The sequence below is a fragment of the Mustela erminea genome, chromosome 10 (genome assembly GCF_009829155.1).
Source record: "Mustela erminea isolate mMusErm1 chromosome 10, mMusErm1.Pri, whole genome shotgun sequence".
NCBI lineage: Eukaryota > Metazoa > Chordata > Mammalia > Carnivora > Mustelidae > Mustela > Mustela erminea.
Window position 1 is genome coordinate 87450622 of NC_045623.1, and position 21472 is coordinate 87472093.

Genomic DNA, 21472 nt, shown 5'->3' on the forward strand with positions numbered 1-21472 from the left:
ATTAATTAGGCTCATCAGTTCCAGCGTCTGGTCTTTGGGGAGAGGAGCCTGGCGGGTAATGAGGGTTGTCAGGGGAGACGGAGACAGGGCTGCAGTCGACGCCAGCGTCGCCTCAGAGCAGAGGACCTGGGGCTACGGGAGGGGGGCGGAGGGGATCTGGGACTCGGCCGGACAGGCTGGCACCTTCTGCAGGGCCAGAGAGGGGCCCTCGCCCTCCTCCGGGTGTGGCGACCCCGCGGCGGTGCCGACTCCGGCCCCAAGGTGGCGCTGCAGGCTCTCACAAGTGCCGCTCAGCCCAGAGGCTGGGGCGCCTGTGCAGGGGACAGGTCCAGAGGGAGAGAGGTAGGGAGGAGGGGGAGCAGAAGGAATGGGGGGTTAGAGAGAGAGAAGAGAGAGAGGGGCGGGGAGTCCAGAGGAGGGAAAGAGAAAATGCTGGGGAGGGGAGGGGAGGCAGGGGGAGGATGGGGAAGAGGGGTTTCTTCTAGGTCTGGGGCTGAAGGAGCCAGATCCTCCTGGAACTCGGCCCCCACAGGCACCCATGCCTACAGAGCAGTCACTTTGTCCCTTAACTCCCCTCCATCTGTCCAGGGCTCCCCAGGGCCCTCAGGAGGAAGCCCGGACTGCACAGCCCAGCTCACCCATCCTCTGTGATCTGACCCCAGTGTGCCCTCAGCCTCCTCTTCCTCCGTCTTCCCACCCCCCACTTGCACCCTCCACCCTAGGTCCCAGCCAGGAAGAGCTGCCTGTCACTTCCAAGGGGACAGGGCTCCCCCTCTCTGCCAGGTTGTGGCTGTCAGTACTAATCTCCCCCATTTCCCCCTCCTCCTGGAAACCCCCCTTCTTCCAGTCTCAGCACGATCACCTCCTCCCAGAGGTCTTCCCTGACACCACTGTCCAGGGTCTGGTTTCCTCTGGGCTCCCTGGCCTCCTGCCTCTCCCCCATCTGAAGGTGGATTGTGATGGATTCCTCTGTTTCCCCAGCCAGATGGGGGTGCTCCCTGAGGGCAGAGACAGGCCTTGTCCCCCTGGGCATCCCCAGGGCCAGCCCAGGGGCTGAACAGACACAGTGGGCAGCAGAGGGTGCCCGTGGGATGCGTGAATGATTCGATGAAGGGCCGAGTGTGGGAGCAAACAAGAGAGACGGGGAGTAGAGGGAAGAGCACAAAGCAGGGAGGAGAGGGAGAGAGGCACTGAGGAACCCAGGCCCCAGTGTGCAGGGACTTTTGGAGCCTCAGCGCTGCTGGTCTGTGATCTTCCTCTGAGGTCAGCTGGCCACATGGGTCTGGACCCCTGACCATAGGGGAGTTCTTCCTTATTGCTGGGGTACAGATTACTGAACCCGCTCAGCTGCAGGAGAGAGGGGTTAGTAGGACTCAGGTGTCTCAGATGCCAGAGACAAAGAATGCCACCAGAAGTACTGAGGCTCCAGGTCCAGGACCAGGGACCGGGGCACCCAGGGGTCAGAAGGCAGGCTCTCTCTTGCACTCACTCTTGCATTCCCGCCTCCTCAGTATCTGGCAGACTGGAGCTTTATTCACCATCAGCTCAAATGACCAAGGGACCCAACTCTCCCCTTTTAGTGTCAGTATCAGACTTGCACGACAGATGCCATGACTATCCTAGCTGGGGCTGGTGTGCACCCCTGATCCAGTCGCTGCGGAGAGAGAAGTGGGAAACAGGTCAGGGTCTCAAAGGACTAACAAGGTCACTGCGGGAACAGGGGCAGGGAATGCTCCTGGTGTCCTCCCCGTTAACTCTGTCCGATGTGACCTGCTGTTTGCCCGATACCTGAAGATGCCTTCACATCCTAATCGAACATCACCCGCCAGTGCTTGGATTCCCATCTTACAGATGGGAGACCTGAGGCTCACTGCCCTGTGCTCTGTCCATCCCCCATGCTCCCAGATTCTGTTTCCTCCTCTGCCAGTATCCTGTTGGGTTTCCTTGTTCCAGCCCTCTGTCTTCCCTGGGCCTCAGTTTCCCACTCTGTAAAGTGGGGACAGACAGGGAGAACTACAAGGGCCCTCTCAGCTTGGACACTTGGGAGTCATTTGGAAGCACCAGCTGCCTCAGCAAAGCTCGTGATCTGTGCCCTTCCCTCCCCAGGATTCCTGTGCTGTTTGGGCCCCTTGGAGAAGCCCCAGAGTGAATGTTAATAACACAGAGTTGCCTTCATGTCTGAGAAAGTGGATGAATCATTTCCTGCTTTCCTCCTGGGCTTGGGATTGTAGCTGAGAATACACTGGATCTTTGGAGCAGTTGCCAAGAGACCTGGGTTGATGGGTGCGTCTCTTCCAGGGGCAGAACCATGGAGCAGCTGCCCCCCTTCCAGACTCAGGGGACTGAATACCCCCTGCCCCAAAGCCAGAGCCTGTACCAGAGGCATGGGGTCTAGTCCCGGTCCTGCCACGTCCTCGCTGTGCGACCCCTGCTGCCTTCCCTAGAAGGTGACCATGTCTACCCTTCAGGGACTCGAGGAGACAGAGTGTGGAGGGCCCAGTTCTCACCCCACTGAGCCCTGCTGGAAATCTCCTTCCCTGAGCTCGTAGTGGTCACGGGTAGCTGTACCTCTGTGTCCCCACCCCCTGCGGAGGGCAGGGCCATTCCAAGTCTCAGTCTGCTTCTCCATGACTGACACAAAAGCCTGGTGCTTTCGAGAGCATTTGTCCAGCTCATGGGGACCCACTTCCCAACTCTCTCCCCCTCCAGGAAGTCTTCCAGAAGCCACACCTGTGGCTCCAGCCAGAGCAGGTGAGACCAAAGCAGAAAAGGAGAAAACAGATCCAAGTTGAGCCAGGTGGGTTCTCTCTCCTAGGAATCTGGGCTTGGGGTTGAGGGAATCTGGTTTCGTCTGGGACGTTCTCTCTAGGGGAGACATCTGTGCTCAGGAGCTGTGGGCTGCCATCTTCCATTTGATGGAACAACAAGGAAAGGGTACTGCTCCATCCCTGGGCCTGTTTCTTACTGAAGTCATGCTACCCCCTCATCCTCGGGTCCTAGGAGGTGTCCCCATGGCATTATCATAGCTCCTCTGGTCTGCTGAAGTCAGCTTGAGTTGATTCCTGCTGTAGCCAACAGAGCCCTGGGCTGTCCATGCCCAGAGGCCTGGCCCACGTCCTGTGGGGGGACTCCACCTCTTTGCCTCATTTCTGCCCTTAGCCCCTCTCCAGATCAACCAGGTGGTCGTCTCCAGCCTCTCATTTCACAGGTAGCAAAATTGACACTCAGTGGGCTCAGACCATTGGTCTAGGGTCACCAGAGTGGAGTCAGGTTTCCCCCCACAGCCCTGAGAGTGTCCCCTCCCTACAGATCTACACAGGGCACCTGGGTTGGGAACCAGGGGTCCAGGTGGACTTGCTCAGGCTACTCCTGCCAGAAGTGCTCACTGTACCAGTGGGCAGTGGGAGCTTCGTGAGTCCCCAGGACAGCTTGCAGTAACCAGTTTTGGAGCGTGGGGATAGGTGGTCCGAGGGGACGCCCCACCCATCTCTTTCCCAACAGGACAGGATTCTGGAGGTCTGTCTGTCTAGTCCGCGATGCATGCGGTCAGAGATAATCGAGATCTCAGAGCCACCCAGATCGACTGACTGGAGGCTGTAGCTTGTGCCCAGTGCAGTGACAAAGTGACATTCCAGTCTGGTCTCCCAGACGGGCCAGTGGATTATTTCCAGGGCGTGTCTCCCGCTTAGACTTGACACCCCTCCCCATGGCCTGCCAGGCACAGGTAATGGACCACCCCTCTGCTGCCCTTGGGGACAGTGACCCCAGTACTCTGAGATAGCGCGATTGACAATGAGGGCACAAAAGGGAGGGGACACCCTCCCCGCCAGAGCCTGTCCTGCTGACACGGTCAGACTGTGGGCAGCAGCTTTCTCCACAGGACTGAAGGCAATTCCAAAGTCAAGGGCAGAAGCAAGGAAGACCGTCATCCCCAAACCCCTTCCGTAAACTGCTGAGGAAAAGCAGCAGAGAACAGCCCAGATCACACGGCCAGTTTAGGACTGGACAGTGTGTCGTGAAATGGAGAGAGTCCTCAGAAGCCACAGTGAGCATTATGTGAAGCTCTGGGTACAAGGCTAAGTCAGGCGGGCGTGGCCTCCATCCCCATGGCATTCCCAGCGTGAGATGGGAGAGAAGCCACTCATTTTCTGTGAACTGCGGCATGTGCACCATGAGGACTGAATTGCCTTGGAGTCAGGGAGGACTTCCCAGGAGAGGAGGGTGAGTGGGAGGAGGGAGTTAGCGCACACCCAGGGGCAGGCGTGTTGCAGGCTGATAGAGCGGCGTGCAGGCTGACGGGTCTTGGAGGGCCTGGAGCACAGTGAGGTGAGGAGGGCTGGGGGCGGGCACTGGAGGTCCTGGGGGGCACACAAGGCCATGACTTACATTCAGGACACTCCAGCTCTAATTCCAGTTTCGATCCCTCCCCAAGGGTGACTGTGTCTGCATGGTGGGCCCCTCACCAAACCGAAGAAGGACAACATAGGTTAGACATTCAGGTCGCCGAAGGGCCCCAGAGCAAAGGAGGAGGAAGATAAGCCAGCATTCCAGCGCTGGTTCAACATTCGCCATTTGCAAAGCGCTTTCACACCTGTCCCTCGTTTGGTCCTGAGCCCTGTCCCTATTGCGCAGATGAAGCAACTGCGGTGCGGGAGGGGTCTAAGGCCTCCTCACTGGTGGGGGGAGAAAACAGATCTGATTCCACGTCCCTTTAATTCCCAAACAGCATCTCCCCACCCCTTCTCTGGACTGCCCGGCAGGCTTCTAAGTAAGGTGGGCTAGGGTGAGTTCCTCCCCCGCTCCCCCGGGATGTGAGTTTTCATCTGGTTTTGTGAAGCAGCAAGGAACAGGAATCAGATGGCAGGGGAGGAGGGGGAGAGGAAAGGTGGGCTGTAGGACCTGGGGCAGGGAGGCTCTGCAGGTGCAGTCAGCTTGTCCGTGGGGACAACAGCAGCTGCGTTTACCTGAGCACTTACTATGCGCCCGGACTTTGCCAGCACCCAGGATGTGACATCTCGTTTACTCCATAGATAAGCTGGGCAGTAGGCTTATCTCTCAGTAGGCTCTCACAGCGACTTAGTGGTAGAGTTGGGACCACACCCAGGTATGCTGCAACAGAACCCAAGGGCTTGCTGTCACACTCCTAGTTGGTGCTTCTGCCGCCCAAATATTTCCCTGGCTGTGTAACCCCCGACAAGTTGCTTACCTTCTCTGTGCTTGTATTTCTTCATCTGTAAAACAGGGATGACAATACCTATTAAACCTGAAGAAGGCACTTTCATTCATCAGCATTCTTCTTAGGAAGAGTGTAATACTTGTCTAAAAAGTGAAAACCATGTGGTGACCAAAGTCAATATCTCAAGGGTATGGAGCCAGCTGATGCCAAGACTTTCTAGAAGGAAGAGGGCAAAAGTAGTCTGCATGAGATAAAGAGGTTTGCTTCTTCCAGAGAAAGGAGGTGTGGACTAAGGGGAAAGCAGCTAGTGAGGTCGTGTTGTCTCCTTGCAGATTTGCAATAAAGCTAATACATTCAGAAATGCTGGGTGTGGATGGGTATTTTAGAAACCAGTGATGGAGCTGAGCCTTGCACTTGAAATATCCCAGAATGAAAGAGACCCAGCCAGGTAGACAGAGGAGCCCAAATAGAGGAGTCCTGGGACTCGGGACCTGCTAATGGCCACAGACTCTTGGGGACCAGGCATACTCGATTTTCCCAGGGATGTGGGCACCCCAGCCGGCACCTGGTTCTCCTGACCTTGGTAGTCCCAGCTACATGCTTGCCATCCCCCTGAAGTCATGTTCCTCCTAAAGCCAGCCTCCTGAAGTCACATTCCTGCCTCGTCCCATGTCAAGCCTCCTGGTGCCCTCAGGATTCCATCCTCTGCTGCCCTGCATCCTTTCTTGCTGCCTTCATGCTATCATCTTCATCACCTGTACAAAGTGAGCTCTGACCTCCCCCGTGAAAAATAAAGCAAGGCAAAGCAAAGAAACCGAGCCCTCCCCTAGTTGCAGTGCCCCTAGGTCCCTGCAGGACTGCCCTCCCTCTCCTTGAGCAAGTTGACTGCTCTGCTTTCTCCACCTCCTGACCTGTAGACTTCATGCTGCACCTGCTACTGCTCCCTGACTTGTCAAGGTCACCAGAAACCTCCACGGTGCCACCTCTTATGACCACGTCTCCCCACGTGGTACGTGCCACGGGGATCCATGCCCCCTCCTTCTGGAAACACTGTGACTCCATGACACTGCCTGCCTTCCTTCCCATCTACCTGGCTCACCTGCATCAGTCTCCCTCCAAGAACCCTCCTGCCCTGACCCTCAGGGCTCAGTCCAGCTTTCCTTGGTTGGGAGACCCCTCTTTCCTCTGCCAACCCTGTCAATTCCAGGGGCTATTTTTAGCAGCTTCATGGAGATATAGTTGACATATGATAAACTGAACATATTTAAAGTGACATATTTAAAGACATAATTAAAGTGATAATTTTGATAGGTTTTGACATCTGTATACATTCAGGAAACCATCACTACAATCAAGATAATGAAGATGTCCATCATCCTCCAAATTACCCTCCTGCTTCTTTGTCATGTCCCTCGAAAGCCTCGCCCTTCTCCCCAGGCAACCACGGATCTGTTTTCTGTCACTATGAGTTAGCTTACATTTTCTAGAACATTATGTCAATGGAATCCAAGGGGATATTCTCTGTTTTTAGCCTGGTTTCTTTGACTTGGCACAATTCTTTTTAGATTCATCCATTTTCATGGGTGTGTCAAGACTTTATTCATTTTTTTTAATGGAGTAGTATTCTACTGCATGAGTATACACAATTCATCTGTCCAATTTCTGTTGATGGACATTTGGGTTGTTTTCTGTTTTGAGATATTACAAATGAAACAGCTATGAACATTCACATATAAGTCTTTGTGTGGACATGTTTTCACTTCTCTTGGGTGAATACCTAGAAGATGCATGACTAGGTCTTATGGTATGGGAAAGTTTTACTTTAAAACAAACAAAACAAAACAAAACAAACAAGCAAACAAACAAAAAACACCTGCCCATTTTCCCCAAGTGACTATTACCTTCTCTCTAGCAGTAGAGGAGAATTCCAGTTCCTCCAAAGGCTCACCAACACTTGCTCTGGTTGGTCTTTCTAGCATCAGGTGAGTGGTGCTAAGATCTTACTGAGATCCTAACCCTCAATGATGCTGAGCATTTTTCATGTGTTTATTTTCCATCTGCATATGCCCTTCAGTGAAGTGTCTCTTCAAATCTTTTGTCTACTTTTTTAATTGAGTTGTTTATTTCCTTATTATTGAATTACCTGAGTTCTCTAACTATATTGCATAGGACTGCTTTTTGTATTCGTAAATATTTTCTCTGGCTTGTCTTTTCATTCCCCTAATGGTATCTTTTGAAGACGAGAACTTTTCCATTTTTATGAAGTCCAATATATCATCTGTTCCTTTATGGGTTGTGTTTTTGGCATCCTATCTAAGATATCTTCGCCTGACCACAGGTCACAAAGATTTTTTCCTATGATTTCCTCCAGAAGTATACAGTTTTAGGTTTTATATTTAGATTTATAGTTCATTTGAAGTTAAGTTTTGGAGATAGACCCAATTTCAAATTTTTGCCTCTAGATTTCCAATTATTACAGCACTGTTTGTTGAAAATAGGATCCCTTCCCTACTGAACTACCTTTGCACTGTTTTCAAAAGTCAGGTGTCCGATATATGTGTAAGTCTTCTGGATTCTATTCTATCTCATTGGTCTATTTGGGTCTCTTACTGGCAACCTTACACTTTCTTGATTCTAATGGCTTTCTGGTAATTCTTTTTTTTTTTTTTTTTTAAAGATTATTTATTTATTTATTTACTTGACAGAGACCACAAGTAGGCAGAGAGGCAGGCAGAGAGAGAGGAAGGGAAGCAGGCTCCTGCTGAGCAGACAGCCCAATGCGGGGTTTGATCCCAGGATCCTGGGATCACGACCTGAGCCAAAGGCAGAGGCTTTAACCCACTAAATCACCCAGGTAACCCTCTGGTAATTCTTGAAATCGGGAAAGATTAGCCTTTCATTTGTGTCCATTTTCTTTTGATTTCTCTGGGCTCTTCTACACCTTCTGAATTTTCCTATGAATTTGAGAATCAAACTGTAAACCTGTACAGGAGAAAGGATTCTGGGGTGTTGATTGAGACTGTGTTTCACCTAAAGATCAATGTGGAGAGATTCAACCTTTTAGCAGCACTGAGACTTCTAAGTCATGCTTGTGGTGTACGTCTACATTTCTTCCATGTTTCATGTCTCTCAGCGATGTTTTAAAGATTTTTATTTATTTGACAGACAGAGATCACAAGTAGGCAGAGAGGCAGGCAGAGAGAGAGGGGAAAGCAGGCTTCCCACTGAGCAGAGAGCCGATGTGAGGCTCGATCCCAGGACTCAGGGATCATGACCTGAACCGAAGGCAGAGGCTGAGCCACCCAGGCGCCCCTCTCAGCGATGTTTTATAGCTTGTGGGGTATCAGTCATACACATCTTTTTCCAGACTTATTCCCGAGTACTTTATATTTTTTGATGCTATTGTCAAGGGTGTTATTTCATTAATTTCAATTTTTATTATTTGTTGCTAGTATATAGAAGTATAGTCCATTCTTGTACATTAATTTTGTATCATGCAGCCTTGCTAAACACACTGTTTCTAGTAGTTTTTTTTTTAATCGATTCATCAGGTTTTCCATGTAGATGATTCTATGACTATGTCACCTGCAAGAAAAGTCAATTTTACTTTTTGTTACCCATCTGAGTGCTGCTTCTTTCTTCTTTTCCCCTCTGTCTTCTTCTTCTTCCTCTCCTTCTTTTTCTTCTTCTTCTCTCCCCCTCCTCTTTCTTCTTCCTCTTCTCCCTCTCTCCTTCTCTTTTTCTTCCTTCTCATTCTTCTTGTTTCTCTTCTCTCTCCCCCTCCTCTCCCCCCACTTCTTCCTCTTCTTCTCCTTCCTTTTCTCCCCCTCCCCCTCCTTCTCCTTCTTCTTCCAATACTATTGCACCAGCTGGAACTTCCAATATACTGAGCATCCTACTCTTGTGTCTTTACCTGAGTGTGAAAGCATTCAGTCTTTTACCATAATTACGATGCTAGTTCTGGGATTGTCATAGATGCCCTGTCCCTATGTCCGGCTGAGGAAGTATCCTCTGTTCCTACTCTGCTGAAACTTGGCACCAAGAATGGAGGTTGGATGTTGTCGAATGCTTTTTTAGCCTCTATTGAGTTGGTCATATGGTCTTTCCTTCTTAATTGTTAATATAATGAATTTATTTGCTTGACTTTTTAACATCAAACCAGTCTTACATTCATGGGATGACCCCATGCTTATCATGGGGTCATGATTATCATCTTTCTTTTTAATATATCATTGGGTTTTATATGATAAAATGATATTGAGAACTTTTACACCCATATTCTTACAGGTTCTTGGCCTCTTGATTTCCATTCTTGTAATGTCTTTGTCAGGTTTTGGTATCAGGATGATGCTGGCTTCATAGGTCTCGTTTCTAGAATTGTAGAATTGGTATTATTTCTTCTTTAAATGTTTGATAGGATTTACCAGGTAAGCTATTTGGGACTTTTCTTTATGGGAAGCCTTGGAACTACAAATTCAGTTTATCAAGGAGGCAAAGGAATACTTGGGCTCTCTGTCTCTTCTTGAGTGGGCTTTGGTGGTTTGAGTCTTTCAAGGAGTTTCAGCTTTTCATAACAAACCACCAAATGTACTGTTGGGACGCCAGGACTAATATTAATATCTGTAGACTATGTAGTGATGTCACCCTCTTACCATTGATACGAGTAACCGTCTTTTCTCTCTTTTTCTAACTGCTCACACCAGGTATTTATTTCTCATGTTACCGATCTTCTCAAACTACAAGCTCTTGGTTTCATCATCTTTTGTATTGTTTTTTCTGTTTCCAATTTTACTCGTATCAGCTCTCAGCTTTATTATTTGCTTTTAATTTGCTATTCTTTTTCCCAGTCTCTTAAGGTGGGCTGTGAGGTCATTTATCTGAAGCTTGTCTTCTCGTCTAATACATGCACACAGGGCTGCACATTTCCCTCTGATTGCTTCAGTTGCAGCCCATAAATTTTGATAGGTTGTACTTTTATTTTCATTCGGATCGAAGTACCTTCTTGGGGCCCTATCAGCTCCACTGGTCTGTGACTCACTGTGGCACATGAGTGGAGAGTGGACCTGGCTATTAGACTGTGGCCAGTCACTGACTCTCTAGTGAATGTGTGTAGATGTCAGTTTCCCCTCCGATCACATGAATGTCTCCCGATAGTCCCTCCAGCTCCGCTGTCCTCTGATGAGGCTCCATTTAATCCCTCATTTCCTGGGTGAAAAGCCCCTACTCCCCCAACCACCCACCCCCTGTCCAAGATCTAGGTACATCATTCATGGTCAGGACCAAGGCAGGCCTAGAACCCTCACCCTCTGACACCTGGTGGAGAGAGGCCTTTAGCATCCCAAGTGACAGTCCCCAACACAGGCTACAAGTCAGTTCCCTCACAACGGTGACAAGTGCTTCATGCATATTTGCTCTTTTAATCTTGAGGTAGGTACAGGTCTTATGGCCATTTTGCAGATCTTCAAATCAAAGTTCGGAGATATGATGCTTCCGGCTCCTGGTCCCACCCGGAGGAAAGGAAAGTGTGGGCTCACCTCTGGGTCTCTCTGACCCAGGCCCGCTCTTCACCACAAAGCAGTTCTGCGTCTCCTTCCCCTTCACCTCCAGCAGCAACGTGCCCTTCCTGACCCGGGGCATATAGACACAGCCGTGTCGACAAGGAAGAGAGGAGCAGAGGAGAAAGACATGGAGGGGTGGGAAGAAGGCTGTGAGGAGGGAGGAGACAGAGCAAGAGGGAGATGCTTTCTGATTATGAAAAAGTCTTTTGACCTTTTCATGTTCATTTAACGAAGCCAAAAGGGGTCGAACTTGGGTGCACTGCCTTTAAGTATAAATGCAGATTAATGAGGAAAAATCTGCTTTGCTAAGCTTGGAAATCATGGAGATCAAATTGAGCATGATATTAAGTCTGATAATGCCAATCCACGGGGCTGCCGCCGGCAGCCGAATGTGAGTCCTGTGCACGACACGCTGGGCCACGTCCTCAGGTCCCGCAAAGGACTGAGAGCCTCCCTGCATTAGGGGCGTACCTGGGTGGAGGGACCTGGCAGCGGGGGGGCGGGGTTTCATGGTCCACCCACCTTTCTGTCTTTTTAAGACCTAACATGTCATGACCTGGTGATCTTTGGCGGCATGACAGAGCAGAATGGAGACCCTCACGGTTCTGGCTGGGGTCGCGGGGTCTCAGCAAGGCAAAGCACCCGCAGGAGGTGATGCCACCACAGTTAGTTCAAATCCCTATGGCTCCCAAACCTGGGCCTACATGTCTCTCTCTCTGAGCGTGGTTTCTACACCTCCACGGTGGGCAGCACCGCTCCTTCCATGACGGGAGTAACGAGGACTAAGTAGGAGGACGTACACTAGTCAGTAAGCATTTCTGGACAGAGCCTGGGCAAATATCAGGCTGGAAGCAGGAAGCGGGCTGGAGGGCCGCTGGCCCCTGACGCACCGTTCAGGATTCACTGGTACCCATGAGTGGGACTAAAGCCAGGTAAAGTCACACAGAAACTAATGGGCCAGTGGCTGCAAAATTGGGTGGGCAAGGTGTGTGTCTCCTGGGTCACTAATGTCACTGAGCACCAGCTCTGGGCACCCATCAGAGTGCAGTCTGTGGGATAAGTCCCTCAGTCCTCACAACACCCTCTGGGAAGGGCCATCAGGCTCCACAGACGAGGTGTCACCCAGCAGGGACCACCAGGTGCCACTCGGGGCTTCACTCTGGTGCCTGTGCTCCTAACCCCAAGCTTCACTGATGCACCTGCTGTGTCCTCTTCTCAGTGTGGCTTCACCCGCTTCTTTCCATCAGGAACAACACAGTCTCTTTTTATAAGCTAAACCGAGGGCCACCTGCTCCGAGAAGCCTTCCCTGATCTCTGCTCCAGGACCCCGTCATCCCAGGGCAGCATCTCTGTGAAAGCATCTGTCTCTGGCTTGCTTAGGGTGCATCCATGTGTCCTTCTCCCCCTCCACACTGTAATTCCCCAGAGAGTGGTTCATGGTGGCATCAATCAGCCTGATAGGGAAGCTCACTGTAACTGAAATTGTACCGCTCCAGGAAAGGGGGCTGGTTGGAGACCCCCTCATCCCAATCATCTCTGGGTGCCCTTGGCCAAATCACTTGACTCTATAAACCCCAAGTTGCCTTCAAGTCAGCTAGGGTAGGGGCAGTTGATCTCCACAGATCCCTCCTAATGAAAATGTATAATTTTATTCACTTTGCGAAGACACCTCAGTGCCCTTTCACTCTCTGCACCCCCAACCCTGCTCTATTTGCCCCATGGTCCTTAGCACTCCTGAGGCTCCACTGTCAGATGTCTGCTAGTTCCCTCTTCCTGCACTGGAATGCCGGTCCCACCAGCAGGGAACTGGGTCCATCCTGCTCACTGAGGAATCCTGGGCCTAGGTCGGGTGCCTGCACACAGTAGGTGCTCAAAAGATGTTTGCTGAATGCGTGACCTGATGAATGAATGGCTGGTTAATGCTATGGGGTCCAAAGTCGGGCAGGTCTGGGTTCAAGCCTTGCCCCGTTTCCCAAGCTCCCCTGTGTCCCTGAGCACGTGGCTTGTCTTCGAGTCTCGTCTCCTCATCTCTAATGCTGAGCCATTAGGAATAGCTCCTCCCTCCTAAGACGGGGTAGGAACAGCCTGAGACAAGGCTTCCAGAGAGCTGAGCATGGCCCCCCGGCACTGAGGGAGTGCCCAGAAAACATTCTCCCTACGGCTACATGCAAGCTGTCCTCACAGGCTTCAAACGGTGGGACTTGGAGCAAGTGGGTCCCCTCTGAGACTCAGTGTCCTTGTCCGTGAAGTGGGAACACTGACCCTTATCCTGGAAGATGGCTGTAAAGGCTTAGTAAAGGTGATGATGATGGCAGCTAAACCGACTCCATGCCTCCTACGTGCTTAGCCCTCGGTTTATACAAATTAATGTACTTCATCTTTATTGCAACCGTAAGAGGTGGTGCCCATATTATCTCCATTTCACGCTTGAGAAGCTAAGGCACAAAAGAGGGAAGTAACTGGCTCTGGGGCATGGCCAGTGAGCAGGACACCCAGCAAGCATGAGGCAGGCACCGGCTGGGTCCTCATTGCTGTGCGGGTGCTGCCCACCCGCCTAGCTCAGTGACCGCCCCCAAGAGCCCCCCACCCTGGTTGATCTCTTCTTAGCTGCTCAGTGATTTTTTTTTTTTTCTTTCCAGTGCTGGCTCTTCAGGACTTTCTCTGTTTTTAAAAGGGATTGAGGGGCACCTGGGTGGCTCAGTGGGTTAAAGCCTCTGCCTTCAGCTCAGGTCATGATCCCAGGGTCCTGGGATTGAGCCCCGCATTGGGCTCTCTGCTCAGCGGGGAGCCTGCTTTCTCCTCTCTCTGCCTGCTTGTAATCTCTGTCTGTCAAGTGGATAAATAAAATCTTTAAAAAAAAAAAAAAAAAGGGATTGAACACTTAGGTCCAGGAGAGAGGGCAGAAGGAGGAGACAGACGGGTGGAGATTGGAGGTGATGGGAAAGTAGGAACCATGCCTGGATCGATAACAGAGAGACAGGAGGGAAACCAGCAGTGTTTTCTCTGTGTATTCATTTGTCGGGATTCTAATGGATCCTTAAGTCTTTGCAAGACGTCTATGGAGTGCAATCAGGAGCCTTACAGTTGGGACTGTCCAGTTGTGGGCAAGGAAGGGGAAGGACCAGAGCAAATGCCCAGCTCCCAGGAGCAGCATCGAGGACTCTGCAGGAAATGGACCCTCACTGAGCACCTGAGGAGTGCGAGGAAGTGGGCAGATGACAGAGAGCCTGAGAGGTCAGGCCTGTCCCAATGAGGGGAAGAGGGAGGCCTTAGCAGTAGCACGAGACTGAACTGGTTCATTGACCGGTGGCCACACTGGCACGATTTTACAAGTGTCCCTGGGGTTACTGGTCCCCTGGGGTCAATTGTCCCACTGTCATTCATTCAAGGCTACATCTCCCGAATCTTGGAGCTTTGTCAGCAAAGAGCTTCACATGAGCTACTCTCTTGCAAGAGGGGTGGGGGGAAGCAGGCAGCTCCATGGTGCACAGTGATAAGCATACAGGTGACCTTCCCAGGGGCCTGTAGCCAGGTCCTTCTGCACGGCAGAGGAGGGAGCAGGGGACAGTGAGAGGAGGCGGGACAGCAGAGGGCAGGGAGCGGTGCTGGGGAGAGAAGGCCAGGAAGACACTGGTTTTCCGGTGTCAGCCAATCAGAAGAGGCTGTGATGCGTGAGTGATGAGAGAGAGAGAAAGCTTCCCTGTCATCCCCAACTACACACACACACACACACACACACACACACGTGTGCACACACACATACACAGGCTTGACTTGCGCAAGGACGCATGTGCACAAGGTACACTCGTGGGCACACAGTTGTGGTCGCACTCGCACAGACACATACATGCGTGCATGCACACCCTCATACACATTCACACACTCATGTGCACAAGCACAGACACAGAGGAAGGCACAGCACACTTCTCTTCTTCATGGAATGTGTCACATCCTGATTTCACATTCGTTTAATCAATAATCAATAATCGATAATCGATAATCAACTGTGAGCTGCTCTGGGAAAGTGGTGACGGCCAGCGCGGGGCTGGGTTACTCACTGTTGTACTCCCCTTGCCGAGAACAGTGCCCAGCGCGAAGCAAAGCAAGCGACAGGGGGCCAGGAGGGACAGGTGGCAGGGTGGGGCGGGGCTTGGGTGGCGGTCCCAGTGCGGGGAGACAGGGACCATGCACTGAAGAGAGGGAACCTGCGCATGCGCTTGGCTGGAGGATCTCCGAGGGACGCGGGTAGAAGCCCTTCATTTCACGCAGCAGGATTGTTACAGTTCAATGTCTTATTTGTGCTACTTTTTCCAGCAAAACCTGGGGGAAGAGGTTGGGACCTGGAGCTCAGGGAGTGAAAGCTGATTGGTTAATGCACAGGTTCCACTTTTCTCAGAGGCTCTACTCACCATCACCCCCCCCCCAGCTCTGATGAGGAGTCCCCACACTTAGCTTGGCTCCCAGAGAGCATTATACCAATGGCATTTATTGAGCGCTTAATGTATGCCCAGTGCCTAGGCCAATACCTCCTATAGGATAACCTGGTGTATCTTCCCATGGGCCCTTCCAGGGAAGCACTAGCCCTGTTTCACAGATGGGAGGCTGAGGCACAGAGATGTAGCCACTCGCTCAAAGACGCCCAGCTTCCTGGTGGAGGGTAGTGAACCTTGGACTGAAGAAGATGAGGAGGACATTCAGCCGGTGCCTGACAAATGGTCCCCTTCTACACATGTACCTTATGGTGACCCATGAAGGTGGTTGAGACCAGACTGAACCCAAAGAGCCTCAGTGGTCACACTGGGAAGGCTTACATCACTGATTCTGTAAGACCCATTTTCAGACAAAGGAACTGAGGCCCCAGATTGTTGGGGTTCAGGTCATTCCTGAGCCGTTGTTCCTTCTTCACCCACAGCTATATTTCAAATGTCCCTTCTAAATTTAAAAATAATATAATTGCGGCGCCTGAGTGGCTCAGTCTGCCTTCAGCTCAGGTCATGATCGCAGGGTCCTGGGATAGAACCTCACATCAGGCTCCCTGCTCAGTGGGGAGCCTGCTTCTCTCTCTGCCTGGTGCTCACCCTGCTTGTGCTCTCTCTCTCTGTCTCTCTGTCAAATAAATAAATACAATTTTTAAAAATGATAATAATAAAGAGAAAGGGACAAGCAAGAGATTGCTCCCAAGTGACCCATGGGACTGAGGTTGGCTACTAACTCTTGTCCCAAGAGCCCATGGAGAAGATCAAGGCTTTCCTCTCTAAGCGGTTAGAGGCTGAGGGTAGGGTCCGCAGGTGGCCTTTCTACAACGGGTCACCCGCATCACCCACCATCTAGCCCTTTCGTTGTTCTTCACACTCTACTCACCCCAGCCCTGTGGGGCATCCACACCTTCTCTCCACCTCTGCTCAGATGCGGTCCTGTATTCACCCTCAGAACCCTCTGCATCTGCTCATCACACCTAGACTTAGGCCCCTCCCCCAGTGCCTGCCCACAGGCCCTGCTACCCCTCAACCCAGAAAGGGGAGAAAAAGTCTCCCTTTGGACCCTCCCAGCCCAGCAACTGGGGCCAGAATGATGGGAGGTCCGGTCTCCTGCCTCCTCAGAAGAGAATAGCCCCGTTCCTATGAGCATGGACCTCTGGCTATGATCATGGGCTTTTATAGTATCTCCCACTGTATTTGGGAAAGAGTATATCTGTTGCTTAAACAAATAAAAATAGGCACAAGCTAAAGCCAGAAAAGTCAAAAAGCAACCAAAGTGAACATACAAACAAATACATCATCTTCATTGCAAGAAGTCCTGAGAGCCTGTGCAGAAATCGGTTCAGCCATGCACTAAGTAGCCTTAAGTGCAGCAGGGGGGCGTGGGAGGCTTTCAGAGGGGGTGGGGGTGGGGCAGGAAAAGCTCAGGGGCTCCGCTCACCTCAACCCTGACCCAGCATTTCTGTGAAATCTGAGGTAGCAGAGGAAGAAGCTGGACCAAGAGCCCATGTGTCCTTGAGCACATCACCCTGTGTCTGTTTACTACCAAAACCTATTTACTGAGCACCTACTGTGTGCCAGGGCAGTAGACCACCATGGGTAGGAGTGTGTGGACAGAAACCAGACTGCCTGAGTTCACAATCCAGTTTCGCCACTGCCAACTGTGTGTCCCGAGGCAAATGACTTCCCCTTTCTGTTCCTCCTTTTCTTATCTGCAGAATTTGTAAGATTCTTTATCTCACGGCGTCTGCGTGAGGACTGAGGTAGATAACCCACGCAGAGTGCTTTCGCTGATTCCTGGCCCAGGTAAGGGAGTCCTTCACACATGTTAGTGATTGTTAGGGTGGTGTGGCTCCCACACCACACATGACACAGTCCCTGCCTCGTGGAACACCCCTGCAAGGTCAGGTCTGCTGACTCCATGGACTCCATGAAGAAACGTTCACATGTGAGGTGACTTGCCCAAGGTCACCCAGCTGGTCGTTGATGGAACAGGGATCTGTTCTGGATCTGTTTACGACTGGGTTTGGATCTATTCATGTCTGTGGAGCAAAGAGTCTGACCAAAAGCAGTTTAAACAAATACAGGTTGAGTTTCTCACCTGCAGGAAGCTACAGAGGGCAGTGCTGGTCCTGGGTAATGAGGGATCACAAAGGGAGCACCACTCAGTGTGGGGCAGTCAGGGCAGGCCTCCCTGAGAGAGGACAGCCTATGGACACCTGGGGGCCTGGAGGAGTGGTCAGTAAAGAAGGAGGGGTTCTGGGGTCAGAGGGAAGATTTTGTGCAAAGGCCTAAGAGAAAGCAAGCGACCAAGACACATTAGCAGGATGGTAAGTGGGTCCATGTGACTCAGGTTGGCTGTGAGGGTGGGGGTTGACCAAGAGTTGAGAAGACAGAAGCAGCAGGAGCTGGATCCCCAGGGGCCGCAGGAGTCACATTGGAGGGATTGGGCGTTGGCTTTTAGTACAGTGGGAGCCCTTGGTGTCAGAAAGCCCTGGAAGTTTCTGAAGGATGTATAATCTTAGAAAAATCATGACCTTGCTGCTTGTGGGCTGGGCTGGTGGAAAGAGGTGGTGTGAAGGGTGGGCTGGGTGGAGAAATGATAGAGAAGGTGGGGAGAGTAGGTTGGGAGAGGAGGATGAGGATGGTGGGGTGGGCGTCATTTAGGAGGCTTTGGATCACTCAAGGCCAGCATGGTGGTTTCTAGAAGCAGCTAAGACCACAGAAAGGCCTTGTTGGGACAAACTTGGGGAGGAGGTGGTGGAGGGTGACTCAGGTCGGCAAAGAGGTGATGTTGAGTCTTGATGACCAGATCTGCAGGTTGCACATCTGCAGAAGCACAGAGAAGCCCTCCAGCCTCCGTTACTCCAATGTGGCTAGAAGGTCCTAGAAGGGCCCCAACTGGTCCTGGCCGCTCCTCCCTGGCCTCAGGGTGGCCTTTCCAGGGTGCCCCCTAAGACGACGCATGCTTCCTATCACCATCTGCAGTGCCTCGCTGTTGGGGGCCACCGTCAGACCTCCCGAGGTCCCACTGGCTGGCCCAATGTATGCCCCCGGGGTCCTCAGGCCTCAGGGCTCTCACTATCACACCAGAGATGCAGATCTGGCCTCATTTCAGCCTCCTCCCAGAATAAGATAAAAAAGTGGGTTGGTAGCCCTTTGCTGTCCTCAAAGTAAGGAGCCTTCCTGGGCTCATTGCCAGACTGCTTCCTAGGAGTCTCCTGGAGACAGGGTCCTCTGGGAAGGACCTGACCCCCAAGGAAGGTTCTGGGCCCTTGGGGATGCCTTCCCTCCTGCCGACAGTGTCTCTGGCCTCCATTTTCTGCCACGAACCGTGGAGATGGTAGCATGAGGCTGGGAGGTGTCTCGGCTTTCCTGGGTCCTACAAGTCCACCCCAGCTACAGTCCACCCCAGATGTGTGCTCTCCCTTCTGCCAGAGAATCAGAGAAGCTGACAGTCAGATTTCAGAGCCTTAGGCTGTCCAAAGTGGGAGCAGAGGTTGTGGGTCCTAGACCCAGCAGGTGGGGCACAAGGTGAGACCCAGGGAAAGATATGCTCACTAATTGCTCATATTTCAGCCCTTTATCGCTCTGAAAGGGGTTCATACCACTTTATCGCTCTGAGGGGTTCATACCACTCCCTCCAGATCTTTGTGACACAGTTTAACAACCATCTGACGGACCGCCTGTGAGATGCAGCTGACATTTCCAGGGCCCTGAACTGAGCGTGGCACACACATGACCTCTCCTCAGGCCCACCGCAACCCCAGCCCCTGGTACTGTGGCCATCCCCAGCATTTGGACCAAAAAAAAAAAAAAAAAGACACACGCAGGTGTTAATTCCCCTACCGACGGTCTCAGGGCTCATAAGTTGTGGACCAACGCTCCACATCTCGCTCTCCAAAAAGGAGAGCTTTTTGCTACCAAAGCTACCAAAAAGGCCCTCCATGATGATCTAGGCCCAGAGAAGGCAAGCAACTCCTTAACCGTCACACAGCACACGAATTGTCGAGTCAGGCCTCCTGATGCCTGCCCAGGGCTTCTCCCTCTGCAGGCCGCTCTGGATACCTTCTCCTTGGATACTGGCAGAGGGATGACCCAGAGGCTGGAGAAGGCTGGCCACAGGAGGTAGGTAGCTCTGGAGGGCCCCACGAAGACGGGCAGTGCCCACAGCCGCCCGCAAACTGCTCCTCTTTCCCACCCACACACCAGGGAGAAATATGGGCTTAGAAAATGAAAGTCGGCTTGAAGTAAACAGATTAGTAGTGGTTATATGCTAGCACTTTATTAATTAAGTGCCCTAAATACATTGAAACCTGGGCATTTAATTTAGATTTATAGGGATAATTTAAATTTATAAGACTAGTTATTATGTATTAAGTACAGAAAATGCCAATTGATTTTCACAGGCGATATTTATTGAAGTATTAAAAAAGAAAACTAAGTAAAATGTAATTGCCCTTGCGGTGAGTGTCAGAGCTGGCAGGGAGTCTGGGGGTGGGGGGCGGAGGTACACCTCCCTTCGGGAGCTTATTGTCCGACAGCAATTTCATCTTCCCCTCATTAGTCGTTGGCGTGAAGCTAGGCACCATACCGCGAATGAGATATATGCATTATGCATCACGATGCGAGACACTGTCTGAGCTACCTCCATGCCAGCTGCAGAGTGGAGCATGTACAAGCCTGGCGGACAGTGGAAGTGCCCAGGATAGGAGTCTGGAGCCCTGGGTTCTTGTCCCCAGTGCTTCCTGGCCTGTGATCTTGAAGAGCTCACCTAACTTCTATGCACTTCCTCTTCAGAGCTCAGAACCAGGAAGGACAGGGGTCGGTGGTCTGGATGCCCCTGCACCGCTCTGGCATTTGATGAGCCTGGAGATTTGATCCCACATCTGGATGGGGTACTGAACGCCATGTCATAGCACCGCCATTGCTCTCTGTCTCTGTCTCTCTCCTTGTACACCCATGGTCCCGGGAGATCCATTTTCATGACTTGGAAGGAACCATGTTTGCAAGGGGGCAGGTGGGCCAGCCTCCCTCCAGGGAGGCCCAGCCAAGCCACAGGCTCTTTGCTGGGCCAGCGGGGAAGACTGGCCACAGCAGGTATTTCGTGCAGAGGAACTGAATAAAAGGAACTGGTTACAAGGGCACAGAAGGGCTGTAGGAGCCAAAAGGAAGTAGAGACCATGCAGAGGTCAGCTCCCACAGGGGCTGCTGGGTCAAGTGCCGTACAGAGAAGGGAAGAGTGATCAGAGCCCAGGAACACGTGCTGAAACACTGCTGCTGATGCCACCTCCGTCCCCACTGCCAGACCCACCAAGGTCCCCCCGCAAGAGCCCATGCTCACATGCCGCTGCAGCTGACACAGCCCATGACTGTCACAGGGACCCCCAGAGTCACTTCCTGTGCAGCGAGTACCCCAGGTGAGCATTTGAGGGGTCCCTGAAATCCTCACACTGTATGCTATTCCGAGATGGATGCTATGCTGAGACGACTGTCCGTACCCTCCTTCTCCTTCCTCTCCATCAGCAGCCAACCCTTCCAGCTGGTTCTTTCCAAGCCCTTGGTCCTTTAACCAAACTGTTGCCACTGCCTATGAATGGGATGGATCTTTGCCTCTGGCCGTTTCCAGATCTGGGCCAAGTAGACAAAGAGATGCATGGCTTGAAGGTGTGGCCCTGGGGGGAAGCTCTTTCTTGCTGCCTTTGGGTCAGGAGTGCCACAGGAGTCACTTAGGCTGGTGTCGGCTCATCAGTTAGCCAGGGCAACGGACTAATGGTCCCTCCCTGCCCGCCCCCCCCGCACCCCGTGCCAAGATGTATCCACTCAGAACCCCAGAATGTGACCTTATTTGGAAAAGGTGTCTTTGCAGATTTAAGTTAGGGGATGATGTCAAGATCAGATCTCCTGGGATAAGGTGGCCCTAAATCCAATGACAAATGTCCCTAGGAGAGACAGAAGAGGAGGCAACAGAGAGAGGGGTACAGAGGGAACTGTGGAGAGGGGGAAGAAGCTGGGGGTTGAAGGGTTCCTCAGAGCCCAGAAGCATCCGCCGCTGGAGGAGACAGGAGGGCTCTCGCCCAGAGCCTTTGGAGAGCCTGTGACCACCGAGTTCATGGTGACTTGTGACAGCAGCCGCAGGCAGCCAATACAGGCATACCTGGTTTTGTCTACTTTGCTTTGTTGAACTTTGCAGATAATGAGTTTTTTCTTTTCTTTTCTTTTCTTTTTGAAGATTGAAGGTCTGGGTCAACCCTGCAACA